Genomic DNA, 10048 nt, shown 5'->3' with positions numbered 1-10048 from the left:
CCCATCCCATTGAAACAGTGGGGAAATGGGTTAGAACGATCATGTGGGTAGGTATAGTGCACCTACCACAAGTACTGTACATACATATAAAAAAAAAATGCTTCTTAAATTTTCTCGTCATTCAGCTGAGATTTTTTTTTTATACATTGCTGGAAGATTAGGTACAAATGGTTGGTGTATAATGGCAATTGTTTTTCTATGAAAATTAGTAATAATACTCCCCCCCCCCAAAAAAAAAAAAAAAAAAAAGATAATACCATTGCAGTAATGGAATTAATGAAAAAATAGCCGTTGGCAATCTGCCAGGCTTGAGTAAATGTCTGTTGCTAAGGCTAAAATAAATGATTCTCCACTTTACCATTCTCTCTCAGCACTACCATATAAACCTGACAGTGTGCCATTGCAACAGGGAACAAAATTATTACAAGGGTATTTCTGCTGGTCCGATAATGGAATAAATGAAGCCGGTGGCAACATGCGCACTAGGTTGCCAGAGACCACCAGTGTCAATACGATGTTTGTTGATAGTCTGCCAGGAGGGAGGAGAGAGGTAGGGTTGAGGCAGGTTTATCTCCACTTTCTCACTCCCCACCTTCTCAACGCGTGCTTCTCTTCCCACCACGCACCTCACTACGGACTCTACGGTGATTAGGACAGTGTTATGGCTACTAAGTTTGTGAATATGACCTGAATAATAGGAAAAGACTAGCTTTAGCCGTCTTCCCGTTCCCCGTGTGTTCGACTAGACGCCTACGAAGTAAAATATTTGTGATTTCGAGTGTATTCTGACAGTGGAATTCCCGAGGGCAGCACATGATGTTTGTATTCGGATGTTCTAGTAACGAGACAAAACAGACTTAATAATGGATATCATGGTGAGGTAGAAATGATAAAGGAAATTCAAGAGGTGTACCTCCGAGCAGTGACAGATCAAGCTAACTGGCCTTTCTAAAATTATCTATGAATTCTTTACTTAACAGTGACGCGGTGGCAGGTTATTAAACGGCAAGATCGAGGCCTCCCGGTGAGGAAAACAGCACTAAGAAGAGACGAACTGAGTGGGAGGGAGGAAAGGGTAGCATGGTCAATGTTGGAGGGAGGAGAGAAGAGGGAGGGAGGGAAGGAACATATTGCACCCCGTTAGACTGAACACTCCTCTTTCTCCCCATTACCCCTCCACCTCCCTTTGGACTTTCTTTACTCTTACGGTTTCCTCCATAACTCAGTGATGGTTTTCCTGCCTCAGGCAATGAAACAGACTGGGCAGAAGAGGTAGATGAAGCATGTTTTAACCCCGACGCAAGCACCGCAACACCTACACCCCCCACCCGAGTCGACCCTTGGTGAAGGTGAGTTGCTCCTTCTTTATACAAAACTTGATGGCAAAACTCGATCTATGTTTTATGGTATTAATATCATTATTTAATTATTATTATTTTGGGTATTTTTTCTATACTATTTTCTGATTTATTGAAGAAAGTATTACCTGTACCATTTTTTGACTAGGAATTAAATGGTGTAATTTTTTACGATATTTGAATATTTTTATTGGCATTCACAATTGGTATTATTTCATTTTTCGCGAATTAGAGTGATAACAGGAAAAGCAAGCAGTGGATAGATAGTGGGGAGGGGAGATAGGAAGGGGAATTTTTGGGGGGGTGACGGGGGGATGGGAGTGGAGGTTGAACATGTGAGTGGTCTGGAAGTGTGGCAGTGCATATGAGATTGTTGGAAGCATTTTGTAACTCCTTCAAGGCGATGACGTAGTCCATTTTATTCGTTTTACTGCAGGACGATGTTATTCTCTACCGATAGCCTTTCTTGAACTTAAAGCCAGGAAATGACCCCATACAATGAAAGGATGAACTGCTTGCGATGTATGGTGGTATGTATGTTTAATTGGGATGAACAAACTTTGGAATCTGTTGTTTTGAATATACTAATAAGTAGAGGCTCGCCCAAGGGGGGAATCACACAAGCCGCGAGCCGATAGCTACCGTACGTATCTAGCGCGACTCGGAATATGACCTTGACCTACTTTCTCCAATTTCGACCTCGTCCAGGATTTTCATACCTACTACACACCTGTAAAATTTTATGATATCTTTAGCGGTTGCGAAGTTATTGTGCTAACAGACACACAGACAGACTGAAAAGAATATCAGCTTCATTATAACGGCTGGTAGTAGTAGTAGTAGTAGTAGTTGTTGTTGTAATAATAATAATCATAATCATAATGATAATATGCATTCCAGTTTTAATGTATCGTACCTTTACTGAATGTAGTGTAACGTTTCTTATTGAACGGATCCATCTTTGGTTCATTATCATCAGTCACTCCCGTAACTATTCAATGACGTAGATTTAGAAACTTAAAACCAGTTCTCTTGTAGATTTGTCTTTACAGGAATTACGAGGAAAATGATGCAGGAACTTCCCATATTTCTGATTCTTGGAAAAACTTATCTTGGTTACGAGAAGCAGGGAATTATGTCTCTGCTTGGAATCTGGCCCACACTGGCATCATGGCGAGGATGTTCAGACCAGCTGCCCCTTGTAAGCATGACCTTCTTGTGTAGGATGAACATGAGACGTGGGGAGACTCGGCTCCCCAGTTACTGCGCAGGTGGAGACCATTGTTTTCGCAGGTATTATTATTATTATTATTATTATTATTAACTCTGAGTCTCGCAACGATTCCAGGAGAACCGGAGACTGCGCAAGGAGTCAGAAGGGCCCAGGTTATGTGTTCTGTCATGGGCCATTGCTGATAGCAAAAAAATCCAAATCTCCCCAATGAGGTCAAGGTCATTGTAAGAAAGAGTAGCTGACACATGCGTTCTTCGACACCTCCGTCAAATCTCTTGTTGATGTTACACAAGAAGTTACCTTGGGTCTTCAGATCTTGTTTATACTACACATACCTTACCACATGGCGATGGTCAGCGCTTCTTGAGCCCCATTGATTTTTAAGATCTGCTCTGGTGGGCCCTTACTTGGCCCGGTTCTCCCTAAGGGAGGTAAATCTAAGCAACAACAACACATGGCGAAGTCTCCTTATTGTGGCTTCACAATTAAAATACACAACTAATTACAGTATTATTATTGCGGCCCCAGAGTCTCCCGACGATTCCTTGTGAACCGGAGACAGCGCAAGGAAGCTGAAGGCCCAGATTGTATCGTGGCGTGGACCATTGCTGATAGACAAAAAGAAATTCGTGTCCCAGTGGGGTCAGGGTCACTAAGAAACAGTAGATGGGGACTAGTAACTGTCCTTAGGACAGATACAGAGTTCTAGTCTTTGTCCTTTCTGGAACCATAAAAAATGACTCAATTTTTCCTCTCCAAACAGATACTGAAACTAACTCATGATAATCTTTTTCACATGTTAAAGAAAACATAGCTCGTGATAATTATCGTCTCCTATTAAAAATAAAAATAGTTCGTGATAATTTTCGTGTCCTAACAGATCTGATTTCCGCACAAGAGGTGAAAATTCCTCTCTCCCGCATTAACAGATCCCAGTTACGAGAGGGTGTTTTTCCTAAAGTTTGTGAATCTGGATCCAGAGTCAGCAGAACACGGGAAGGGGATCGGAGGGGGGGTGGCTGGGAAGAGAGGGGGGTTGGCAGGGTGTTACTAACCGTGCACTGGGCTACGCGCAACATTACAAACACTGCTGCTGGCATGGCAGTACACCCTATCGTGCTGCGCAGCGCTGTGGAATACAGACGCAAAATATCGGTAATCCAGTAACATCATAGGAGGCAGATTTATTCTGCTAAGTTGTGCACAGTTTCCGGGCATTAAAACTAACATTAAGCGGCAAAGTAACGTGGATCTTCTGCTTTGTGCATAGAAAAAAAAAAAGGTACCGTAGACAAGTATATTACGTGGTATAATGTACTAGCCGTTATGCTATCACATACCGGTACTGTGTGAGCAAGAATACCGGTACTTTGCTAGCACTCGATATGCTCATTCCTTCTTGCACACAAATAATAAACACAACTTCTGGCACGATGTTGACCCATACCAGCACCCTGTCTTCCCACAAATCTTATGCAACTGAAAGAAACCATCACCACATGTCATATACATAGTACAGAATACACTATTACTTCATATTCCAAATTCATACACACCTACGTGAACCACTTTGCTCCCATTTCTCCCGTAGCTATACAAAATTAAAAACAAATTACGCCAGTACATCTTCACGCAACGCTTCCTACAGTACACACAACAGCCGCTTAACCTCGTCCGTAGTTCTACAGTACACAAATTAAGGAACCGAATACTTTAGTCCCCCCATCACACCACACTTGATGCTGTATACAGTCACAACACCCACTTAACGCTCCCCCAACCCACCCACATCCTCTATCCTCTCTGTCCTGCCACGGCCAACACATGTGGGATACGCTGTAAACATTGATCCTTGGCACGTACATCGCATTCCTGTTAGCATGGACTTCCTACCGCATCTTTTTCAGCAATGAATTATGCGTCTTACATCAAATATCATCTTGTATGCTATTCATGGAATGTACGTTGATATTGGTAGTAGTAGTTGTAGCCCTAAGTTCTTCTGAATATGAACACAGTGACTCTAGTCTGCAATTCACCATCCTCCTCTCGTCGGGCAGGGAGGGAATGGGAGGTGCTAGCTGATAACGGGGCTGCCGAGCTGCCTGGTTATATCAATGCCAACGTGTGAAGGCGCCCCTCTTCGTTACCTTGTCGATATTAAGCAGATAAGATAATGTAGCTACAAGAGATTATCAACGAACAGCATACATTATCAGCCGTTAAGTAATTTGTGCTGCCCTGCGACCACTGCTGTGTGAGTGAGAGTATAGATATTGTATTATTCTCAGTCTCCAGTCCATTTCGTGACCTGAATTACACCGTGTAGTGGAAGCTGCAACAAAATAAAGAGTTGTTCCGACCTTAAGACGGTTAATGGTAGTGGGTTCCTCAGTATTTTTTTTTTTTTTTTTTTTTTGCTTCATTTATTGTTACCACTCTGTCGTACTCTTCTTGCTATGAGGTTTCGTAGCAGTTCCCCCACCCCCCCAGCGATTCATGGTGTTTTATATATGCTGTTACATTTGCGTGTGTGTGTGTGTGTGTGTGTGTGTGAAAGAGAGAGAGAGAGAGAGAGGGAGAGAGAGAGAGAGAGAGAGAGAGAGAGAGAGAGAAAGAGAGAGAGATTTACAGTATATCGTAACCCTTCAATCCGGTGACGTACCATATTTTTTCATGCTATCACCAGACGATTTTATTCATTTAGGACTGGCCTCTTATATTGCCTTTAACCAGGCCAAAAATTGCATTATCTCATCTTGAAGGCTGAGTGGTAAAAATAGATTAACACCACAACATGATGCTGAACACGAAGAACTGCCACGGAAAGGATGTAGAGCCGTACCGGTAGTATTGTATTTTTCATCCAAGGACCTGCGTGGAATTAGGACGAAAAGACGAAAATCCGAGCCAGGTTAAGGTGAAAAGAGTATAGTGAAGATGTTAGGGACGGCCCTATTGAATTTCCCCGGTCCAAAAAAACTCTTAAAATCTTATTAAAGCTGTCTGCTTGTAGTAATAACCTAATACTCATGAACAGGTTATCGATGTGCAGTGGATAATATATACAATTGCATCCCAAGAAAAATAACTTGAAGGGAGGAAGAGAGTACTAATGATCAAGAGGAACAGAGGCAGCTAAGTGAGAAGGTTGAAATTCCTGAGTAAAGAAACTGAATGAAGAAAGGTGAAACAAAGAGGGAAAGTGAGGTATAGTAGTAAAGGAGGTGAAACTCAGAGAGGCAGTGTAGTCAGTGGTGTAATAAATCGCTGTGGAAAAATTGTTACGAAATTTCCCATACTAACGAGAAGAAGGCCGTGAGTCGTGATCGTGATGTGGTGAAGGCTGTTGTTGGTGAAAGAAGTAAAATCTATAGTTCTTTTAACTTAGCCCAAAATTTCGTCCTTTTCCAGCTTATTTCACGTAGCTAAGTGGCAGAAAAGGACAATACTACGGCTCTGCATCCTTTCCACAGCACCCCTTCGTGACTAGCTTCGTATTCTAGTGTTAATCCATCAGGGTAGTACAACTTAGCATTCAAGATGGAAAGATGGTAATTTTTAGACCAAGTTAGAGAACAATGCTACGGCTTTGCATCCTTCCACAGCACTTTTCTTGACAAGCTTTATATTCTAGTGTTGATCCGTTAGTACAGGTCAGCATTCAAGATGGAGGGACGGCAATTTTAGGCCAAGTGAGAGTTAAAAGAGTACAGTTACCCATACGGTAGATGAAAGTGGACCGTGGTGGAACTGAACGATGTTTTTCCTTTTTTTTTTTTTTTTTCGTTACCGTAGTTTATGGCAATTCAGTCTTTGAGCAACTAAATTCAGAGAGGTGCCATTACCAGTTTGATTTTTAATGAATAACTTGTCAGTTGATAATGCTGGTTACTTTATTGAGTTGGGCACTTAATACAGTACTTCAAAAATTTTCATCTGTTTCAAAATATATATAAAGCTAGAGAGAACAGTGATTCTCTCTCTCTCTCTCTCTCTCTCTCTCTCTCTCTCTCTCTCTCTCTCTCTCGTAAGCTGAATAAAACCGCCTTAAGGTAGCACGAATGTAATAAAAAAAGACACTATAACGAAGAACCTTGATCATTCCTTGACGTAAGAGTATAAAACGTCAAATCTACGTCATAAAACCGTCTGATGGAAGCAAGAATAAATCCTTACATTAGGCTACGTCGTCTGGTTTAAGGGGGTTTAATTTCTTGACGCACCGGTGACGTGAGTGCTCTTTGATTAACCCCTTCAGTACGACGACGCGAATTTATGTTTTTGCTACCTCCAGACGATTTTACTCACTCTAAGATGGAAATTTTTGGAGGGCACAGGATAAATGTACAGTCGCGGACATAAATATCGATCCACTTAATGACGATAGATAGCGAGACGGTGAGCGATGACTTTTTAACTCCATCGGAGTCCAGACAGATCTTTCAGAATATTAAGTAAGTGTTTCGTAACTGTTTGACCAATAATTTAGTGATTCCTGATCGCAGTAGCTCCTTGGACTGACCCCCCCCATGCCACAGAAGGTGTCCACGAAGATAAACACCTTTTGACAAGAAGAATACACGAATATAATGTCATGGGACTGAAAGGATTAAATCACCTGTGGATTGCGAGAGTGAAATGTGAAATACATCATAGTAGTGAAATATACGTCATAGGAGTAAAGAATAACGTCATATAAGTGAATAATACGTCATAAATGTCAAAAAATGAGAACAGGCCATAGAAGTAAAAAATACGCCATATAAGTGAAAAATAACGTCATATAGTAAAAAAAAAGTCTTCGAAGTGAAAAATACCCCATAGAAGTTATAAGTACAGTACGTCATAGAAGTGAAAAATACGTCAGAGAAATGAAAAATAAGCCATTGAAGTGAAAAGTACGTCATAGCTAGATACCTATAAAAATGCGTCATAATAGTGAAAGATACGCCTAGAAGTGAAAAATACGCCATAAAAATGAACAAGTGGTTGTGGGCCCTTCGGGCCCTTGGCACTTGCTCCTGTGGAGGGCTGTCGCGCTGCTATTATATATTATAGCTATGGGCAAAAAATTCTACGGAGATCCTATGCCGGGCGCGGGGATAGGCGTTTTTTTTTTTTTTTTTCAAAATGTGATCGCTCATTAAATATAGTAGTTTTTCAATCGTGATGGGACCAAGTTTTTTCACATTAGCGAATTTTTTGCGATTTTTGTGCCAATTTTGGTGCGATTTGAATGTGTAGTTTCGGCTGCCCAAAACACACACACACACACACACACACACACACACACACACACACACACACACACACACACACACACACACACACGGCTAGTGCTATAGTATATTAGAAAATACGCAGTAGGAGTGAAAGACGTCATAAAATGAAGAATACGTCAGAAGTACTAAAAGGTAGCGTTATAGAAATTATAAATAATGTCAGAATTGTAGTGGTTAACTGTTCTTTACTAAGCAGGTATATCTAGTATACCAAAATTCTCTCTCTCTCTCTCTCTCTCTCTCTCTCTCATTTTTTTTTTTTTCGTTATCTTGGGGCGAGTGTGGATGAACCCAGTGTAGCAACGCCGCCTCTCGGTCTCCCTCTCCCTCCCCTCCTCCATTACCATCTGTGACAAAGAAGCCTCGTACTGAAGGGGTTAGGTAAGAGAAGTATATTTGAGTGCAAAGGAAAACAAACAACAGTACAGCTGATAGTTTCCTCGAGTTTGTTTGTTATGGAGGATATTTTGACTATGGTATCTAATCTGTGAGCTGAAGATAAGGATAGGGAAGGAAGAGATGTCATTGTAGTACGAGGATAGTGAGGCAAGAGATGAATAGAGTGTAAAGGAATGCAAACAACAGTAGAGCTAATGGTTGTTTTTGAGTGTTATGGAGAAAATTATGATAAATATTGTAAAGCAAAAAAGTCCCATGGTGCTTTCAGCTGTAGGATGAGAATAATAAAGCAAGAGAAGTGCAAAGGAAAAAGAGCAGTAGAGGTCATAGGAAGAGGAGTATAGAGAAATGCAAAGGAAAGAGCAATAATGCAAAGGAAAAAGAGCAATAGAGGTCATAGGAAGAGAAGTATAGAGAAATGCAAAGGAAAGAGCAATAATGCAAAGGAAAAAGAGCAATAGAGGTCATAGGAAGAGGAGTATAGAGAAATGCAAAGGAAAGAGCAATAATGCAAAGGAAAAAGAGCAATAGAGGTCATAGGAAGAGAAGTATAGAGAAATGCAAAGGAATGAGCAATAAAGATCATAGGAAGAGAAGTGCAGAGAAGTGCGAAGGAAAAAGAGCAACAGAGGTCATAGGAGGAGAAGTGCAAAGGGATAACAGCAATAGAGGTCAGTTTTATGTAGGTTGTTACGAAGAAAATTGTGACTCTTTTTAATTCTCTGAGATAAAGATAAGGTGGCGATGAGAAGATAAGATAGTGAAGCAAAAAGTAGTCCCCCACTGATATCGCCCTTCAACTTCTAGTGTCAAGTGATGATTCTATTAACCCTAGTGACGTAGGCTAGTGTTCCTTTGAGCTGATCTTGCTGTGTCCAGTCTTTTTTTTTTTTTTTGAAGTGGGGAGGTTAGATATGTGTGGCATTCACTTTTTTTTTTTTTTTACAGAAGATGAACAGAGAAAGAAAAGACACTTTAAAAAATCCATACACCAGATTACAGGTATCCTCAGTTCATACGAAATCTTGTCACAGTTAGACTTGAACTTCTGTAGATTGAAGTTTGAGGAGAAACTAATTTGACCCCAAAATTTCGATCTCTTCGTCTTGACTATTGAGTCGTAGCGAGAGATTAACACTATAGCCATTTTACTCAAACTTGGCCCGGATTTTCGTCCTTTGCAATTTATTTCACGTACCGTAGATCATTAGCAGAATAAGACAGTACTGCAACTCTACATCCTTCCCATAGCGCCTCTCCGTGACTAGCATCATACCCTTGAGTTAATCTGTTGTTAAAGCTCAACATTTAAGATGGAGAGGTGGAAATTTTAGGTCAAGTTAGTGTAAAAAGAGCACAGTTTATGATCCTTGTCACGAAGAAGTGCAATGGAAAGGATGTAGAGACCTGGTATAGTCTTCTTTTGCCACTGAAGTAGGTGTAATAAGCTGCAAAGGGACGAGAATCTTGGCCAGATTAAGGTAAAATGACAATAATTCCTTTATTAGCTAATAAGAGGTCTCCCCAAAAGCTGTTATGTTTTATGTTAGGTTAGAATAGAACGAGTAGGTATAGTAATGTTGATTAAATACGTATAATTACTGGTATATTTGTATTCAAAGTACAAACGTTTCTGACATTTTCCTGATAAAATTCACCGAAACTTAATGTAACCAAAAATTTACACCCCGTTCATCATTTACTACCGGAACAGGAAGTGGGAAAAATAAATACCCGGTAAATAAATGAATAAAAGAAAAGAAATTTGTATT

The 10048-nt window shown here is 40.6% G+C and overlaps 1 protein-coding gene across 1 annotated transcript in view; it reads left to right on the top strand.

Moving 5' to 3' along the window:
* Nucleotides 1–1011: 1011 nt before the first annotated feature.
* The window catches only part of Mgat4a (alpha-1,3-mannosyl-glycoprotein 4-beta-N-acetylglucosaminyltransferase a), a 174491-nt gene continuing 165454 nt past the window's right edge, over nucleotides 1012–10048 (top strand). The window contains exons 1-2 of the mRNA XM_080283193.1: nucleotides 1012–1024; nucleotides 1247–1349. The gene's annotated coding sequence lies outside the window, so the exon portion shown is untranslated. The remainder of the gene's footprint in view (nucleotides 1025–1246; nucleotides 1350–10048) is intronic.

The sequence above is a fragment of the Coenobita brevimanus genome, chromosome 96, assembly GCF_032717465.1.
Source record: "Coenobita brevimanus isolate Jiangsu-jjx chromosome 96, ASM3271746v2, whole genome shotgun sequence".
Taxonomy (NCBI): domain Eukaryota; kingdom Metazoa; phylum Arthropoda; class Malacostraca; order Decapoda; family Coenobitidae; genus Coenobita; species Coenobita brevimanus.
Note: the sequence above shows the minus strand (reverse complement) of the source record. Positions and strands in the feature narration are given on the sequence as shown.